Raw genomic sequence first — 15,277 nt, 5'->3', positions numbered from 1 at the left:
ATTCTGTCTTAGAGATGACCTCAGCCCACGGATAACCCCAAACTCCAGAAAAAACAAAAACAAAAACAACAAAAACCCTGAAAGCTGTGATCATATATGGCTGGCATGCTGGAACATGTCGCTTAATAAAATCTGTCCTTGTTTTTACATACTCTCAAAGTCTGAGTCCATGTAAGTCATTTTGGACCCTGCAGTAGGGCCACTGAGGCCAGAGAAGTGAGATGGTTTTGGAGTAATTGTAGAGACAGGGTTGATGTTAGCATTTAGGTAACCTGCTCCTCGGTTGCCTAGTAACCTATGATGTCATCATGTGTCGCCCACTAGGTATGTGGCAGACACAGTTATTTGTGCCTGCACAAGCTATAAAAGGACCAAACCACCACTTTGTCCCTCTCTTACTCTCCTCACTTACTTTCCTCTCTTCTTCTCCTCTCTTGCTCTGCCTTACTTTTTTTTCCCCCCTGGGGGCCTCCCACCATGTCTCTCTCTCCCTCTCTCTCTCTCTCTCTCTCTCTCTCTCTCTCTCTCTCTCTCTCTCCTTTTCCTCTCTATCTCTCCACCTCCATCCAATAAATCTCTTTTATAATATCTGTTCTGTGCATGGCATCATTTTAAAATAAATACTAACATTTGGTGGCCTTTATGGGGAGGGCTCTTCTAGCAATGTTTAGACGTGACAGAACCCTTCTTTACATGCCTGCCCACAACAATCTTTCTCTAACACCCTCACCTCCTGTTCCTTGCAACTGTTTCTGCCTGCTGCTGCTGTTGCCACTGCACACTTCCAGCAGCTGCTCAAATGTGTGCTGACACCCTCATCTGCTCCAGTCTTTCACAATCGATCACTTGCTCAAACTGGACTTTACTAATAGATAACCCAGGCTTCGGGACCCACCCACACAGCATGGAGGGTTTTAAAATTGGCCTCAAATGGCTTTGAATTTTGCCACTGCCTCAGGCCCCAGGAATTAGGGTTTTACATTTCCTGCCTCACTTTTGAGCTTATCTGTAGAGCAGGATTTTTGAATTGCAATGACACCTACTCAGGCGTGCCACCCACGGACAGTTTAGAAGTGATGACAGACAGGGACGACAGGTTGATTTGGGGATAAAGAGGGTGGAGCCATAGCTTCACTGCCATCTCCACTAAGGGCAAGTGTATGATTTCACCACCATCTTAACTTAAGGCAATCAAGGGCAGTCACATGATTGGCAGCCATTTTGGTTATAAAAAAACAAACAAACAAACAAACAAAAAACCTGCTGTGATTTCCCTGCTGCCAGCTGCTTTAACTACCTTGTTTCTGTCCCACTGTTTTCAGGCAGCAGAACTGCAGTCTCTTGTAAGCCCTGAAAGGCCACTGCGCCCCTTCCTACCTCTACTCTAAAGCTGCCTACCTGCCCCTATCCTTTCCCGCTATGAGATTCCTGCTATGAAAACTTGGTCTTACTGCTGATAAAGCACTGGTACCAGGCACCGAGGTTTTCTGGCTTAGCTGGGCTAAGCCCTACTGTGCTATTTGGTTGACAAACCACTAGCCACATGGTCCATTTCCATTTCCCCTTTTTCATTTGCAGGAATGGATTTCTCAAATTCTCTCCTCTTTGGGAAACCTCTGGCTTCTACACCTATATTTTCCCTATTCAAATATCTAGTATCCAGTAATATCCCATAACACTAAAAGCAATCAGTGAAGTAAAAGGCAATCCCTATTTCTCTTTTCTCAAAGTTCTGTCTGTTTCTCTCAGCCTGCTATCCCCCTAAATAAAATATTCTCTGGTTTCTTTTTATGCTCTCAAAAAAAAAAATCTTAAGATTAAACTGTAAACCTTAAGCGACCACCACATGGTATGAACAATTTTAATAATAATTAATTCTCTGTTTATTTTATCCCCTTTAGACTAAGACAGCAACAAGTCTCATTTTAAATGAGTATGGATTTTTAATTTCAAAATTGTATTTTTACATGTATGATTCAACCCTGGTTCAACATAAGTTTTATATGATGCGGAAATTTCAAGGTTACAAAGGTCTATTCAAATTAAGCTATTTCAAAAATGTATGTCTAACTGCTTATGCATTTATCAATTCCTGAATTAGTGAATAAATGCTTTCCTCCTCCCTCTGCCACTCCCTGCCATGAGTTGGCTGTGATCTGGTTTTACCACAAGGCTTTCAAGCTAACAGGTTTGGTATAATAAATTCAAATATAATTTTAAATTTGCTTTATACTGTTCTTGTTATACCCAGTTCGCGAGCCCCCAAAAGATCTCCAGGAATCGATTCCGTTGCAAAACACATGAGGGTCTTATTGAAAATTATAAGCTGCAGCTTGGGCCTACACAGCCCCACTGCTGAAGCGGTGGGAGCTGAGTGCGCCGCACCCAGGTTAGTGGGGTGATTTATAGATTCTGGTCCATCCCAGCATGCCCAAGGCAGGGGCAATTCCTGCCTGGCAAGCATCTATTGGTCAAGGTGCTACATTTTTAATCGATTGGCTATAGGAAGGTTCCCAGACCATTAATGATCAGGTGTCCCTCCCTAGGGGGAGGGTCCAGTTTCCTAGCAACTGTATCTCTAGTGGGTGGGGAAAGTACGCCGTGAGGTAGCTCTCCCTCTCAGGGCATTTACTAACTATACCGCGCCTACTCTACGTCTTAACGATCACTGCTACCTTATCTTTTGGTCTCTCATTCTACTATATTGTTGGTTTTAAAACTTATAACTTGGGGATTACTAAATGAAAGTTTTTGCCTAGATACCCTTAAACTATATGATATAATTCCAAAGATACTCTAAACTAAAATCTATTAATTTTAGAGGCATTATTTGTTATGTTAAAACTTGGTCATTGTGCTATGTCTTTGCTATCAAAAGGCTAAAATATACTTGGTCTTGTTTTTTAAAATGGGAATATTATTAATCTATAATATAGCCTTGGACTTTTATAAGCTATACACATTTTATATACTAAATCACAATCACACAGGAAAATGTTATGCTCTCACTTTAATGAACTATGTTTATGACTTTTAAGGCTCCAACTTAATAGGGATAAAACTTAAAGTCCTAATATTTAGTGGTTAACAAATGCAAGTTGATAGTCATCTTATAGATGATCAAGTCCTTTAACATGTTCAAAAATATATTTATAGTCATACAGATGCAAACATGGCCTCACTCCTAGAGCTTCTACTGTCAGATCTAGACACAGTCTAGTTTGTTATCAGACTCAAAAGACAGGCCTCAGACGTAACCTTTTACCATCCCTTTAACTAAAGGACAATAAATGTTCATAGCAGTCTCACCTATGTCTCATGCTAAATAATTGGATACAAGGCCTAAGGATACAAAAGTTTAAGTTATAAGGACCTTAAGTTTTAAAGTTGGTTAATACAAGTTATAAATGCTTGAGGTTCTAAGAAGATGTTTTAAGGTTGGAAAATGCAAACGTAAAAATTGGTTAAGCCTCTCTTCCACAATGTGTAATCATACTAAATGTTAAGATCAAGTGAGTTTTTGCCCTTCTACTTCATGAAAGGCTTCTGCCTTTCCAGAGCTCACCTTAAGGAGTGTTTATGCTGTTAACACACGAGTGTATGTCTACTGCCTTTTCTACAATGTGTATTTCATTACAGATTACAATGGTGATGCTAACATGTCTAAAGTTTTACCTTCTTTGTAAAACTTAAAAGGGATTCTTATAAGCTGCAAAAAATCCACCTGAATCCACCTCTCAGGTCAGTTGGGCTCAGCAGATTAAGTATTGCTCCTATTGTCTATCTCAAAAGGTGGTGTTCCTCGCCTTTCCCTGGCTTTGGGACTCCCTTTTCCTGGGTACCAATAGCTACATTCCTATACCCAGTACCAGCTGATTGGTGAGTCTTCACTTCTGGTTGGTGCAAACACTTCCTACCACTCTTGCCAACCTACATCCAAACCCTTCATCTAGGACCCTCTCCCCTGGGTGAGATTTTCCCTCTACCAGCACAGTCTTGCTACCTCTACCCTCTCGGTTGTCTACAAAACCCTAGCTATGTTAATCATGTCTGCAACTGGTAACTGTGCCCTTGGTCTCTGGCCACACTGACAAGCTGTTGGAACAGACTGTACCATACTAATCTACTGAGTCAAACCTTGCTCTTGGGACACACTGACAGGTCACTGACTCCTAGCTGTCCAATGGGAATAGTCCATTCGTCTGTTCCTCCAGAATCTCCTATGGCATGTCTTCTGGAGAATTTCAGATTTCTACACTTACTACCAGCTTTAAGGGATTCTAAGCTTACACACTTCTGTAACCAAACTTGGCCTCAATATCCTCAGAGGACAGATCCAAAGCAAAATCTTTTTAATTACTGTCAGTGATCAGGTAAATGGAGTTTCCCTCAGGTAAATGGAGGTTCTCATGTTTAAGTCTCTGCTTTGATCCAAACTTTCCATCTCTGTTCCCTCTCCCAAAAGTTTTAAATGTACACCTAAAGGAATTTTCTCTGTAACCTTCTTAGCTTTGTCTTCTGCCTATATATATATGTTCTGGTATCCTGCCAGACCCAGGTGTTTCCTACATCCACAACAGCACCAAAGCAGCTGCCTATAGGTGTTCCAGTCTGACCTCGCAGACTTAGTCAGGCTGGACCTGCACTTTTCTCTCCCAGCCATGAATGGTCTCACAGACCCTGGACAGCATCAAAACAGCCTGTTCTTCCTGGACTTAGCCAGCATTTCATCCTCTTGACCTCGTATATCAGCCCCAGTGTCAGCAGGAAGTAACCAGAAGAGAATTGTCACCTGTTACCCAATTATTATCAGCAAGAGACTGTGTGCTTCAGGCCTAGGGCAAGCAACTTCAGGTTCTCCCAGCATTCCTTAGTCTCTATCTGCTGTAGTGTGTGGCTGGCAAATCCACCGTCTACCTGAACTTTTCAGGGCAGGGACTTCCTGTCCTTCTCACCACATAATCTGGATATTTTAGAGCTCTTACATTTCTCTCTCTCTATTATCCCCTTGCATGGTGACCAAGAGCTGCTTCCAGTGAACCTACATTTATGTACTTGGCCTTACATGAGAAGCTGTCTAATGTCCTTTTTTTTTTAATTATAGAAAAGGAAGGAATGTTAGCATTCAAGTTCTTGGTTGCCTGGTAACCTATGATGTCATCACGTGTGGCCCACCAGGTGTGTGGCAGACACAGTTCTGCTGCATCTGCACAAGGACCAACCCTCCACTTTGTCTCTCTCTTGCACTCTCTTACTCTTCTCTTTTACTCTCCTCACTTTCTTTCCTGGGGCCCCCGCCATGTCTCTCTCTTTCCTTTTCCTCTCCATCCTGCCACCTCCATCCAATAAATCTCTTTCATAATATCTGTTGTGTGCATGGCATCATTTTTAAATAAATACTAACAGTTGATTCCTGGTGGACATCTGCTAGCTGGGTGGATACCTGCTGAGAGAGATAAGACTGAGCCAAATTGCCTGCAGCCAAACCCATACCAGCCACAGATGCAATGCTGGCAGACTAATCCCAACTACAACCTGGAGGGCTATGGCCCATTGATCCCTGTGTGAAACTTGGGAGAGAGTATAGAATTATACTTCCATGTATGTTGTGAGTTGGGGAAGCAACTGAGAAACAGGGGCAAAAATGGATTTGTCTACACACTGGTAAAGCTTAAATTGACACCAGAATAGTGTTCCTTCTGGAGCTCATAAGGTTTGTGAAATTGATATGTTAGTATGTGCTGATAACGGGCAGGACTCACTTCTTCAGAGAGTAAAGAGGCACCAGAGTTTTGGGAGGTGGTTTTGGGGGTTACAAAACATAGAATTTAGGGTTACATGAGTGAGAGAAATAGCTGATTTTTACAAGGGAAGCAAAGGATGCATGAAGTTACAGTAAGGAGGCTACTGTTACTGCAGTAAGTGTAGAGCAGACTTAGGGATTCATTTAGAATAGTCTTCCAAAAGGCTGGGTTAAGAGAGGTGTTGGTATAATGTTCTTGTGGAATGTATACAATTTACCCTTATTCATTCAAATGCTGATTTCTCTACCCCACTATCTGGTTTCAATCTGGACATTGCACTGTGATGTTTATTCTAAGCATCACCTGTCTCAAGTTTGTGTATGGAGAGAATAGGGTGGGACATCCTGGTCCACAGGGGAGGAGAAGGAAGGGAGTGGAAAGAGTCAGACAGCAAAGATCCAGAGAAGAGGACTTGGAACCATGAGGAGAGATCAACCAGACCTAAGATATGACTAAAAGCAAGTATAATGTGGGAAATCTGAATGGGAGGAAACTGTATGGGCTTGGAGGTTTAGGATGGATTAACTATTGCCTAGCATTGTGCTCTAAGTTAATTAAATAAATCCTTGTCTCTGTGTGGTGATTTGGGTATACAGCTGGTTTAGGAATAACCACTGTTTAACCAGAAGATAAATCAGTAATAAATATTAATAACCCACAACAGAGAGGTTTCATGCAGTGTGGACTGTAGAATGAGTTTAGACCGTTAAACAGCCTCTACCATATCATCTAGAAGGGTGACAGTTACTTCCTTGAGACATCTAAAAATTACCACTTCTTCTCTGCTACACAGGTCCGCTATGTAGATTTGCTCCATAGCCCCTTGGACCCACTTTTTATCTCAGGGGTCCCAGATGGCAAAGGTCATCATACAATCCTAGGGATCCTGGATAGATGTTGAAGGCAACAGGATAGTGAAGGAAACATTCTGGGCTTCCAAGCTGTGTGTTTGTATAGTTGGGTATGGCTCTCATCTCATTTCTTCCTCTAAGGATATAAAAACGTTTACGGAGGCTAAGGGCATTTTTTTTTCACCCAGTGATTGACTTTGCCACATTTGAAGCAAAATCAACTCTTTTTGAGGGGATCTAAGGGCAGCTGCCAAGAGCTGCCACTTCTTTCTATCACAAGAAGCATTTTCTGTCTTTTCCTACTCCCTCTTTCCATTAAATACCTTATGTGCCATATTCAACAGACATCCCAGGGGTGTTTGAGGGCCTTTTAAGTTTCTTTCTAATATCAGGACTGTCTGGGAAAGGAAGTGAGAGTTGAAGACAAGCATGTTCCCATGGTAATTAGGATCTAGCTATGTGTACTGAAAGAGGGCCTCTCTAAATCAGGTGAAGAACTCTGGGGGATTTTCATCTGGCCTCTGGATGACCTCTCTCAATTTATTAAAATTAATTACTTTATGAAAGGCCTTTTGGAGGCCAATCAGGAGGCAAGTAACAATTTTGTCTCAGGTGCCCTTTCCGGGGACTGATTCTCAGCATTAATCTGATAGTTTCAGTTGGGGTCCAACTGGGGAACTGCACCTTCTCTCACTGGATAGGAATTGTCTATGCAGTGGACCTCATCTGCATGGGCTGGAGCAGCCAACAAGACCTTCTCTTTCTTTCAGGGGTGAAGGTAGAGGAAAGAATAGCATAGAGGACATTCAAGGTTAGGCTATAGGTTTGAGTAAGGCACCTGAACTTTTTGGTGAACTTAGGAGGGCTGGCAGAAAAAGAACAAAGGCTCCTTTATATGAGGGAAAGGTGAGCCATAGAAAAATGAACATATACATAGAGGATGCCATTAGAACCCACCACTTCCGCTAGGAAGTAAAGACTATTAGTGTGGGAGCTGTGGGAGCTGTGGGAGCTGTGGGAGCTGTGGGAGCTGTGGGAGCTGTGGGAGCTGTGGGAGCTGTTGGAGACCATGAGGAAAGTGTAGTTGAGGTCAAGTTAGGATTGGGGTGGAGAGTTGGCAAAGAGTGCCAGAGAATGAGGTTAAGGCTGAGGAAGAGGGTTAGGATGAAAAGCCACCTGGGGTGAAGCCAAAACCTCTATATTGAAGTCAAAAAAGTGATAGCAGAGGGATTCAAATCCTGGTCAGCTTTAGGAGGGTTTTGGCTTTTGCCAGAAGATCCTGTTGTGAGGTACAGAGGAAAGGGTGAAAAGGACAGTAAAGAAAGCCTGAATGGCTGCTGGAGAGGTGGCTCAGTGATTAAGAGCACTGTCTACTCCTCAATTCTCAGCTACTACATAGTACCTCACAGCCATCTATACTGGGATCTGATGCCCTCCTCTGGCATGCAGGTTCACATAGAACACTCATATACATAAAATAAATAAATAAACCTTAAAAAAAAAAAAGAAGACCTGCACAGAGGTGGATTCAGACGTGTTATGGAAGTTTTGTCTTTAAAAACGCAGTTATGTTATTGTAAACATGTTTTGTTTTGTTTTGTTTTTTTAATTCCAGGTGTGGGATATGGGACTGATTCAGATTGTCCACAGCAGCAAACTATTTGCCTCATGCAGGCTCTGAGAGGGGCTCTTTGCAAGACCTGCACTCCCAATGCAGGGACTCCGAACCTCTCCCTCCCCAAAGAGACTCCCTGCCCCTTCCAAGTCCACCGATAGGGGAGGTCCTCCTCCCCTTCCATCTGACCCTAGCTTATTAGGTATCTTCAGGACTGGCTGCAATGTCTTTATCTGTAGCAAGGACTGCTTCTGCCTCAGGGGCAGGGGGGGTGGGGAAGGAATCTCAATGAACCAGTCATTGAGTTCATGTCAGAAATAATCCTTGTCCCCCTTACTAGGGAACCCACTTGTGTACTGAGCTACCATGGTCTACATCCGAGCAGGGGTTTTAGGTATTATCCATGAATGCTCTTTGGTTGGAGAAACAGTCTCATAGAAGACCCCTGTGCCCTGATATATTTGGTCTTTGTGGGGACCCTGTCCCCTCTAGGTCATATGAACTCTTCTTTCATATGATTCCCTGCACTCTGCCGAAGGTTTGGTTATGAGTCTCTATTTCTGTTTTTTTTAAAGGAACCAAAACTCTAGAATTCTCACTACAAAAGACCACTGGCCCATATCATCAGAGCTAAAACAAGCAATTGGTTAAAGCAAGCCTTTTAGTTATTGTGCATTCCTGCAGAGTAGAATGGTTCTTGAGTCGGGAGTGAGGATTGAAATTAATAAACCAACACACAACACATGGAACCTTTTCAAGAGGCTCTAGTGGAAGCTAGAGGCCTTGCTTTATTCCAGACTTCTTTTAAGTCAGAGCAAAAGCACCTCAGCACAATGAATGAATTCAGAAGGAAGTCAAACAAAAGGTGTGACTTTGAGAAGACATCCCACCTCCTGTCTCAAACAACAGGATTTGGTAACTTATCACTGACTCCAGTGAAGTCCACGGTGAAAGCTGTCTTTCCTGTGAGATCTAAAAATCAAAGCAGCCTGGCAGGTCAGCGGCTCCAACAGTGATAGACTGCCTCTCCCTAAAATGAGATTGAAGAAAGGTTTTTGTAGCTCTAGAGTATGGGGTTTCCAAAGGAAAGATTTGGCAGGCAAAACAGGCAGGGTTACAGGAGCAGAAAAGTGCAAGTTAGTTATAACCACCTCCTGAAACAAAGATATGCAACAAAGGTTGCAAGGTGGTTGGAACAAGGTAGTCATAACAACCTCTTAAAGCAAAGGTAGGGTTGCAAGATGGTTATAAACAATGTTTTGAAACAAAGACATGGTTGCCATTTCCTGAAACAGGCAGTCCAGAACCATTAGCAGTTAGGGTTACAGGTGGGGCATAGCTCAATCCTTGAGAAACAGAGGTTTAATCATAAACAGGAATGAGCCTAGTTTGTCTTTACTATAACATGCCCAAGATGGAGGTAGTCTGGTTCATCTATTGAACACTGGATCCTCAGGGGAGGCACATGGCTCCTTTCTTAGGAATAAAACCTTTGCGAGCTTAACTTAACACAGACGCACAACCTTCACAGAAGTAAAATTTTCTACCCTGTTGAAATACTTTAAAGTGTACTGTCCTATTCATGGGGTTTCAGACCCATTTCTAAGAAGACACATCTTGAGCTACATTGACAATTGGGTATAACTATTGTGAGCATTGTTATAGTAACTAAACACAAAGCTTCTATCAACATTTTCATGAACTCTTCCACTTTATTACATATTTCTTATACCTTTTTGTAATTATATCTTTTAAAAATTGCCAAGGATGTTTAAGGCACATAGAGGAGGAATCTTATAGATAATACATATGATATTAAAAGTTTCTAAGGTATAAAAATTTACAAATTAATTACAAAGTCAAAAATTACAAAAACTGACTAAATGTATATTTAATCAAAGTTTATTTAAAAATATCTAGCTAATAAAATAGTACACAGTAGTTAAAACTACCAGACTGATAAATGATCTTCTAGAACAGCCAGCCATCCCTTGGCTATCTTTGTGTCTGAACTAACATACCATGAATAATAGACAAAAAAAAAAAAAAAGTTTAAGACTCTATTAAACTTAGAGAACATTAGTTTTCATCAACCCAAGAAGAGCTAAGAATGTCATCAGATAACATTTTGGACCTATAGAATAACTTCATATCTTCCTTTTTAAAATTTTACCTATCTATCTATCTAGCTATCTATTTTTGGTTTTTCAAGACAGGGTTTCTCTGTGGAGCCTTGGCTGTCCTAGAAGTCCTTCTATAGACCAGGCTGGTCTTGAACTCACAGAGATCAATTTGCCGCTGCCTCCCAAGTATTAGGATTAAAGGTGTGTGCACTGGCTGCTTCCATATCTTTCTATAACTATCTCTCTGGTGTATTCACCATACCCTTTAAATCATATTTTATCATAATTTGGTGGGGGAAATAAGCTCCCAATGATATAACCCAAACTTAAAACCTAAAAACTCCCAGGTCAATTACTGTATCTTTAAGAGAGACTCTTAAACAGGCCCTGGAGCAAAAGACAGCCTACTGCGGGCAGACTGGAGATTTTTCCATAACAAAACTGGCTGCAATACAGTCTCACAGGAGGGGTACAAGAGAATGGCTTCTTTATGCTATGGCTGGCTCAGGGCTCAGCTCAGCTCAGCTCAGCTCAGCAACCGAGGCAGGAAAAAAAGGAACTGGAGGCAGACGAACCTCTAGACTGAGTTTGGCCTAAAACTGCATCTAAAATAAAAAAATGCCATGGCAGAGGGTGTTTTAATCCATTTGGCTTTGTTTTGGTTGTCATAGTGATGGATCTGGTTGCAATATGTTTAGTGGTGATGGCTCTTCTCCATGACTTCTCCAAGAAAGTTCAAGAAGAAAATGGAGAAAAAGCCAAGGATGGAATACGAAGTTACAGACAATAGAAAGGGCACTCTTCCTAATAAAAATTAGATTAAAAACGGCTAAAATTCAAAGCTCTCTGGCTGCAAGATACCTATTAGCTCTTTCTGGTAAGGGTCTGCCAATTCACTGAAACATCAACTAAATTCCAAAAAATAACCAACTGGGCTTTGCTTGTTACAGTGTAAATTGGCACAACTGACCCCAAACTTAAAATCTTCTTGCCTGTTTGCTTGATTTTCATTTAGGGGCTTTGAGTTACAATGATATGGATTTGAGAACAAAAAAAAAAAAAAAGTTCAAAAAGTTGATAAAGGCACACGCACACAAAGTAAAAAGAAACAGGCAAATCTGCATTCCGAATCAGCCTAATTTACATAATAAAAGCCAGGATGACAACTCCTGCTGTTTAGCTACTTGCAGAGATCGTCTAAGATTCGAAATGACAAAATTTTCTTCAAGGTTACCACGTAAGTTCGTTTTCTTTAATAATAGATGTTATGTCCTTACTGATCTAAAGATTGGATTCACATCAATTTTAAAAAGGCCAGCCAGTCTCAAAAATGGTACTTCCACAGAACTAGTACAAAAGGGCATTTTGGCTTAAGAAATATGCTCAATGCAAGGACTCAAAATTAGGACGGGAGACAAACACGCAAACTGCATGTCTCCTACATCAAAACCTTTTAAATGCTAACTAGATAAGATGTCACGCTCCTCTAAAAGCTTTTGAACGTAAGATATTTTCACAGGGGACAAATGTTGGTCATGCCGGATGCCAAAAAGACACAGGAGGCTTACAGGTGGCAAAGTATATGTCAACCTAGTTAAGTCCTAAAAACTCAAAAATTACAATTTATATGTTTAAAAGGTGAAACTGTCCATCCCATATCAAAAAGGGGGCAAGCCAAAAGATAGCCAAACTGTTAGGATTTTGGAACCAAACCTGCTTCTGGGTTGCCTAGCAACTTATGATGTCATCATGTGTCACTGGCCAGATGGCCACACCTGAAAAGGTGTGGTTACCTTGCCCCTTAAAGGGACCAGCTGGCCATGTGGTCCTTCTCTTGGTCCTTTCTTTCTTGGTCTCGCTTGCTTTTGGCCTCTTCTCTCTTGGCCTCTTGGCCTTCTCCCCTTTCTCTATCAGAGCGCCCCTTCTCTCTCTTTCCCTCTCTCTCTCTTCCCCCATCATGCCCTGCTTTCCCTTCTCTCTCTCTCTCTCTCTATCCACTTAATAAACCACTTTCATATAAAAGATCTGTTGCATGCCTATTCGTCATTATTTAATTTGTCCCATAACATTACAAAAACAAATGTAAAAACCCAGGTACAAGATGCCTAAGGTATACTTAAACTCTAAATTAAAAAGTTTATATAAAATTTACTCAAAACATGCCTTTTCTATGGCTCAAGGCAACCAGCTTATCTCTCTAATAGGAGGCCTTCTCTCAGGAGATAAGTAACAGCTTGGCCTAATACAACAGGCACCCAAGAGCCCAAAAAAGGTATTTTGATCTATACAACCTTGTTTTGATTTCAACATGATAATGATTATATATGTTCAATATAATGTAACTTATATTGCTGATCCCTTTACATGGGAACAACTCTAAAACTGACTGAGACATAAACTATGTCTCTAGCCAGAACTTCCAATACATGGCCAATAAATCCTTGGCTACAATATCCTCAAAATTTAATTTGCCATTCTTTTAATTGGCAGAGATAAAATTGATTTACAGTTTAGTTTCATCCCGAACATCTCATATATTTATAATTTTAGAACTGTATAATGCTTGTGAGAGATTATATGTTTGCAGAACAAAAGGACCGGACACTGGAGATGCTGGATCAAAACTGACAAAAATCTTCCTTCCAGTATGCTGAGACAGTGACACATCCGTTCCAGCATCTTGCATGTTCCAGCATTCTGCTTGTTCCTGCCTCAATGGCTTCAATTGCTGTTTCTCATCAAAGCCTGCTCCCAAGAGAGCTTTGAAAAAAGCTACTAATCTCAATTGCTCCAACATTTTAGATTGTTCCAAACAGGACTTCTATGAAGCCTAAAATTTCTCAACATTCAAAGACAGGACCACAAATGTTATTGTTTGCTTAATTAAGTATTTTTTTCCCAATTTTATTTTGGTCCCCTAACAAGATTTTTGTATGTCCAAAATGTCAGCTAGAAGAAATTCAACATCCAATTTCCTTTAAGGAGGGTTGGGTAAATTTTTGGTTGTTTTCTATGGTTATGAATGTTTATTGTCATTGGAAGATGATTATAAATTATTAATGGTTTTATTCAGAGAAAAAAACAAGATTAGACTCAGGGATTTCTCTTTTTTCCTTTTCTCTCTTTCTTTCTTAGATAAGAAGAAAAGGGGTTAAAAAGAAAGAAACAAAGGGGAATATAGGGATATCTTATAGGAATAAGACAAAAGGTAGATTATTGACTCTATTCAACTTAGGGTTTTATTTGTTATTCTCAAATAAGGTTAATTTTAACTCTGATAAGATTTTGCATATTGATGCAAAAATATATCTATTTTTGATACGTTGGTATAAGCTTTAACACATTGATAATAATTCAAGGTTACTTCCAATACTTTTAAACTGCTATTAAAAACTGGTTAGGATATTAGGTAATGCAAGTTATTTGCTAGTTAATCAACTCATAGTCATGTCAGACACTAGTCTAATTTATCACAGGAATATACATCCTAAGTTTAACAGATAGTTATAATTTTATAGACAGATCTATTTCATAAAGATAGTCTTCAAAAACTTCAGAGACCTACAGAATACGGCATTTAAAAATGTCTTTATTATTTTAAAAATTCTTTAACAATGAGACATCTCCTGGCAGTACCCCACCTATTTCAAAAAAGATGATGAGCATCGAAGAACCTCCATATGGAGATGGCTTCAAATGTGGCAAATGAGCCACCTAGGCAAGAAGAAAATGCCCTCATTTCACAACAGACAGAATTCTGCCAAAAATGGGCAAGCTTAAGTGCAGGACAAGTCAACTGCTGAATTCTGCCAAGACAGGGTAAGCAAGTCCTAAATAGTTCCTGCTTCATGTATATGACTGTCAAATATTCTGAGCCAGAAGGCTGGAGATGATTCTCCAATGTTATAGAGAGTTATGGGTAACTATTCAGGCAGCAAACTGTCTCTGTCAATTTTTTAATTTTTGGAAGCCATTAACATGCACTACCTGTTTATTCCAGTAACTATTTTTATTTCTTCTCAAGTCTCTGATGGGGTTGAAGACCAAATAGTTATAGTTCTACAATTAAGCTTAAGTTGTTTAGAATTTAAGAAAATGCTTTCATATAGCATAATACCAATAAGAATAAAAGTTAATTTAGGTATAAAACTCTAAAGTTGTCAAGATAGATAGGATAATCAGATACTTTATCCTAAATTGCTAAGTACACATGGACTGGACATTACACATGTAGAGTTTACCTAATAGTTTTCAAAATTTTATAATTATTATTGTATTGAAAGAAAAGGAGCCTTTTATTGGACGTAAAGGGGGAAATGCTGGTATAATGTTCTTTTGGAATGATTTTTCTTTGTTCATTCGAATGCTGATTTTTCTCCCCCACTATCTGGTTTCAATCCGGACATTGCATTGTGATGCTCATTCTAAGCATCACCTGTCTCAATTTTGTGTAAACATGCCACCATTTCTTCTCTATATTGCCAATTAAACAACCAACTAGCCAGTGCTGTACAATGGAGAACATGGGGTGGGACATCCTGGTCCATAGAGGGGAGGAGAAGGAAACGGATTGGAGGAAGAGGAGAGTGGAAAATCCACAGGAGAGGTCTTAGAACCACGTAGAGAAATGGACCAGACCTAAGATATGACTAAAAGCAAGTATAATATGGGAATTGTGAATGGTAGGAAATTATATGGGCTTGGAGGTTTAGGATGGAATAACTATTGCCCAACATTGTGCTCTAGGTTAATTAAATAACTCCCAGTCTGTGTGATGCTTTGGGTATACAGCTGAATTAGAATTAACCGATTTATCTAAAAGATAAATCAATAGTAAATAATATTACGCCACAACACCAATGCATTTGTTTGTTTGTTTGTTTG

The sequence above is a fragment of the Meriones unguiculatus genome, chromosome 10 (assembly GCF_030254825.1).
Source record: "Meriones unguiculatus strain TT.TT164.6M chromosome 10, Bangor_MerUng_6.1, whole genome shotgun sequence".
Lineage (NCBI taxonomy): Eukaryota > Metazoa > Chordata > Mammalia > Rodentia > Muridae > Meriones > Meriones unguiculatus.
The sequence above is the reverse complement of the archived record's forward strand: the minus strand, read 5'-3'. Positions refer to the sequence as shown.